At 39.4% G+C, this 5,000-nt stretch overlaps 4 non-coding genes across 4 annotated transcripts; all 4 read right to left on the reverse strand.

The window, feature by feature from the left end:
- Window positions 1-1,039: 1,039 nt before the first annotated feature.
- Window positions 1,040-1,158, reverse strand: LOC140031697 (5S ribosomal RNA). The gene has a single exon (XR_011835620.1). It is a non-coding gene; the product is annotated as a 5S ribosomal RNA (ribosomal RNA).
- A 1,125-nt stretch (window positions 1,159-2,283) lies between these two features.
- Window positions 2,284-2,402, reverse strand: LOC140031706 (5S ribosomal RNA). Its single transcript, XR_011835629.1, has one exon. It is a non-coding gene; the product is annotated as a 5S ribosomal RNA (ribosomal RNA).
- A 1,125-nt stretch (window positions 2,403-3,527) lies between these two features.
- LOC140031717 (5S ribosomal RNA) lies at window positions 3,528-3,646 on the reverse strand. The gene has a single exon (XR_011835640.1). It is a non-coding gene; the product is annotated as a 5S ribosomal RNA (ribosomal RNA).
- A 1,125-nt stretch (window positions 3,647-4,771) lies between these two features.
- Window positions 4,772-4,890, reverse strand: LOC140031729 (5S ribosomal RNA). Its single transcript, XR_011835652.1, has one exon. It is a non-coding gene; the product is annotated as a 5S ribosomal RNA (ribosomal RNA).
- Window positions 4,891-5,000: the final 110 nt, after the last annotated feature.

Below are 5,000 nucleotides of genomic sequence, written 5' to 3' on the forward strand. Positions count from 1 at the left end.
CAATTCAAGCATTTTCCTCTTATCCTTTTATTTATTTACTTTATATTTTTTTTTGTTATTGATTTGCACCCTGTTTTTTTCCCTCATCCCGCAACTCTAAATTATCATGAAATCAATCCTTCACGCTTGCAGTTAGGGGTGGCAATTCGGGTCCAAATCAGGTTGGCGGGTCGGGTTCGGGTCAACAGACCCGCCAGAAAATCTGTTGACCCGAACCCCGACCCGCCAACCCGTGACGGGTCAGGTATGCTGACCCGAACCCGAAAATTTCAGGTTTACGGGGCGGCGGGTCGACCCGAAATGACCCGAAACTTAATTTTAATTTATTAATTTATCACTGTAATTTCTGATAAAATCAATTTCTCACAAAACTAATTACATAATCAAGTAATAAAAATTTAAATAAATGATTCCAAATCAAATCTAAAATAAATTAAACACCGTAAAAGTGTTTTATCCCAAGCAAAATATAAAATAAATTAAAACTATACAAAAGTGAAAAATAATATAATATATTATTTGTCCAAGTATAATAATTTCAACTTCACACAAATTAAATAAATTCGTTTAGGATTAAGTAATTAATGCCTTTGAAAAAAAGAATAACTTAGTTTAGTTAGATAAAATTATTTTTATGTTTATTAAATTATTTTTAATTCGTAAACGGGTCATATCAGGTCACCACTGGTTGACCCGGAATCGACCGGTTTTCTTTTCGGGTTCATCGGGTCCAACCCGATTCTGACCCGAATTCCCGAAACCTCAACCCAAACCCATTAATTTCGTGTTAGGTTCGTGTCGTGTTTTCAGGTCGTGTCGAAAATTGCCACCCCTAGTTGCGGTGATACATTTGCGCCGACAAATTTGAGCGACGATCCGGGCTTTGATCGAGCCGTACCGTTCCTGATTTGTCTCGCGCCTTCAGATCCTCCTTCACGCTTCGACAAGAAGCAAAATATTAAGCAATCGTTCCGACGGAGCTAAATTACTACAGGATAAAGAACGAATAGGAAATTTGGATTTCGAAACAAAAAAGAGAGGGGTGCAACACGAGGACTTCCCAGGGGGTCACCCATCCTAGTACTACTCTCGCCCAAGCACGCTTAACTTCGGAGTTCTGATGGGATCCGGTGCATTAGTGCTGGTATGATCGCACCCGCCATGTTCCTTTCGCTTTATTCTTTTAAACTACCCCGTCCTGCGAAGCAGTGTGGCTTTTCTAGACCGAAATTCATTTTAAGCGTCAATTCAAGCATTTTCCTCTTATCCTTTTATTTATTTACTTTATATTTTTTTTTGTTATTGATTTGCACCCTGTTTTTTTCCCTCATCCCGCAACTCTAAATTATCATGAAATCAATCCTTCACGCTTGCAGTTAGGGGTGGCAATTCGGGTCCAAATCAGGTTGGCGGGTCGGGTTCGGGTCAACAGACCCGCCAGAAAATCTGTTGACCCGAACCCCGACCCGCCAACCCGTGACGGGTCAGGTATGCTGACCCGAACCCGAAAATTTCAGGTTTACGGGGCGGCGGGTCGACCCGAAATGACCCGAAACTTAATTTTAATTTATTAATTTATCACTGTAATTTCTGATAAAATCAATTTCTCACAAAACTAATTACATAATCAAGTAATAAAAATTTAAATAAATGATTCCAAATCAAATCTAAAATAAATTAAACACCGTAAAAGTGTTTTATCCCAAGCAAAATATAAAATAAATTAAAACTATACAAAAGTGAAAAATAATATAATATATTATTTGTCCAAGTATAATAATTTCAACTTCACACAAATTAAATAAATTCGTTTAGGATTAAGTAATTAATGCCTTTGAAAAAAAGAATAACTTAGTTTAGTTAGATAAAATTATTTTTATGTTTATTAAATTATTTTTAATTCGTAAACGGGTCATATCAGGTCACCACGGGTTGACCCGAAATCGACCGGTTTTCTTTTCGGGTTCATCGGGTCCAACCCGATTCTGACCCGAATTCCCGAAACCTCAACCCAAACCCATTAATTTCGTGTTAGGTTCGTGTCGTGTTTTCAGGTCGTGTCGAAAATTGCCACCCCTAGTTGCGGTGATACATTTGCGCCGACAAATTTGAGCGACGATCCGGGCTTTGATCGAGCCGTACCGTTCCTGATTTGTCTCGCGCCTTCAGATCCTCCTTCACGCTTCGACAAGAAGCAAAATATTAAGCAATCGTTCCGACGGAGCTAAATTACTACAGGATAAAGAACGAATAGGAAATTTGGATTTCGAAACAAAAAAGAGAGGGGTGCAACACGAGGACTTCCCAGGGGGTCACCCATCCTAGTACTACTCTCGCCCAAGCACGCTTAACTTCGGAGTTCTGATGGGATCCGGTGCATTAGTGCTGGTATGATCGCACCCGCCATGTTCCTTTCGCTTTATTCTTTTAAACTACCCCGTCCTGCGAAGCAGTGTGGCTTTTCTAGACCGAAATTCATTTTAAGCGTCAATTCAAGCATTTTCCTCTTATCCTTTTATTTATTTACTTTATATTTTTTTTTGTTATTGATTTGCACCCTGTTTTTTTCCCTCATCCCGCAACTCTAAATTATCATGAAATCAATCCTTCACGCTTGCAGTTAGGGGTGGCAATTCGGGTCCAAATCAGGTTGGCGGGTCGGGTTCGGGTCAACAGACCCGCCAGAAAATCTGTTGACCCGAACCCCGACCCGCCAACCCGTGACGGGTCAGGTATGCTGACCCGAAACCGAAAATTTCAGGTTTACGGGGCGGCGGGTCGACCCGAAATGACCCGAAACTTAATTTTAATTTATTAATTTATCACTGTAATTTCTAATAAAATCAATTTCTCACAAAACTAATTACATAATCAAGTAATAAAAATTTAAATAAATGATTCCAAATCAAATCTAAAATAAATTAAACACCGTAAAAGTGTTTTATCCCAAGCAAAATATAAAATAAATTAAAACAATACAAAAGTGAAAAATAATATAATATATTATTTGTCCAAGTATAATAATTTCAACTTCACACAAATTAAATAAATTCGTTTAGGATTAAGTAATTAATGCCTTTGAAAAAAAGAATAACTTAGTTTAGTTAGATAAAATTATTTTTATGTTTATTAAATTATTTTTAATTCGTAAACGGGTCATATCAGGTCACCACTGGTTGACCCGGAATCGACCGGTTTTCTTTTCGGGTTCATCGGGTCCAACCCGATTCTGACCCGAATTCCCGAAACCTCAACCCAAACCCATTAATTTCGTGTTAGGTTCGTGTCGTGTTTTCAGGTCGTGTCGAAAATTGCCACCCCTAGTTGCGGTGATACATTTGCGCCGACAAATTTGAGCGACGATCCGGGCTTTGATCGAGCCGTACCGTTCCTGATTTGTCTCGCGCCTTCAGATCCTCCTTCACGCTTCGACAAGAAGCAAAATATTAAGCAATCGTTCCGACGGAGCTAAATTACTACAGGATAAAGAACGAATAGGAAATTTGGATTTCGAAACAAAAAAGAGAGGGGTGCAACACGAGGACTTCCCAGGGGGTCACCCATCCTAGTACTACTCTCGCCCAAGCACGCTTAACTTCGGAGTTCTGATGGGATCCGGTGCATTAGTGCTGGTATGATCGCACCCGCCATGTTCCTTTCGCTTTATTCTTTTAAACTACCCCGTCCTGCGAAGCAGTGTGGCTTTTCTAGACCGAAATTCATTTTAAGCGTCAATTCAAGCATTTTCCTCTTATCCTTTTATTTATTTACTTTATATTTTTTTTTGTTATTGATTTGCACCCTGTTTTTTTCCCTCATCCCGCAACTCTAAATTATCATGAAATCAATCCTTCACGCTTGCAGTTAGGGGTGGCAATTCGGGTCCAAATCAGGTTGGCGGGTCGGGTTCGGGTCAACAGACCCGCCAGAAAATCTGTTGACCCGAACCCCGACCCGCCAACCCGTGACGGGTCAGGTATGCTGACCCGAACCCGAAAATTTCAGGTTTACGGGGCGGCGGGTCGACCCGAAATGACCCGAAACTTAATTTTAATTTATTAATTTATCACTGTAATTTCTGATAAAATCAATTTCTCACAAAACTAATTACATAATCAAGTAATAAAAATTTAAATAAATGATTCCAAATCAAATCTAAAATAAATTAAACACCGTAAAAGTGTTTTATCCCAAGCAAAATATAAAATAAATTAAAACTATACAAAAGTGAAAAATAATATAATATATTATTTGTCCAAGTATAATAATTTCAACTTCACACAAATTAAATAAATTCGTTTAGGATTAAGTAATTAATGCCTTTGAAAAAAAGAATAACTTAGTTTAGTTAGATAAAATTATTTTTATGTTTATTAAATTATTTTTAATTCGTAAACGGGTCATATCAGGTCACCACGGGTTGACCCGAAATCGACCGGTTTTCTTTTCGGGTTCATCGGGTCCAACCCGATTCTGACCCGAATTCCCGAAACCTCAACCCAAACCCATTAATTTCGTGTTAGGTTCGTGTCGTGTTTTCAGGTCGTGTCGAAAATTGCCACCCCTAGTTGCGGTGATACATTTGCGCCGACAAATTTGAGCGACGATCCGGGCTTTGATCGAGCCGTACCGTTCCTGATTTGTCTCGCGCCTTCAGATCCTCCTTCACGCTTCGACAAGAAGCAAAATATTAAGCAATCGTTCCGACGGAGCTAAATTACTACAGGATAAAGAACGAATAGGAAATTTGGATTTCGAAACAAAAAAGAGAGGGGTGCAACACGAGGACTTCCCAGGGGGTCACCCATCCTAGTACTACTCTCGCCCAAGCACGCTTAACTTCGGAGTTCTGATGGGATCCGGTGCATTAGTGCTGGTATGATCGCACCCGCCATGTTCCTTTCGCTTTATTCTTTTAAACTACCCCGTCCTGCGAAGCAGTGTGGCTTTTCTAGACCGAAATTCATTTTAAGCGTCAATTCAAGCATTTTCCTCTTATG

Source organism: Coffea arabica, chromosome 11e (assembly GCF_036785885.1).
Source record: "Coffea arabica cultivar ET-39 chromosome 11e, Coffea Arabica ET-39 HiFi, whole genome shotgun sequence".
Lineage (NCBI taxonomy): Eukaryota > Viridiplantae > Streptophyta > Magnoliopsida > Gentianales > Rubiaceae > Coffea > Coffea arabica.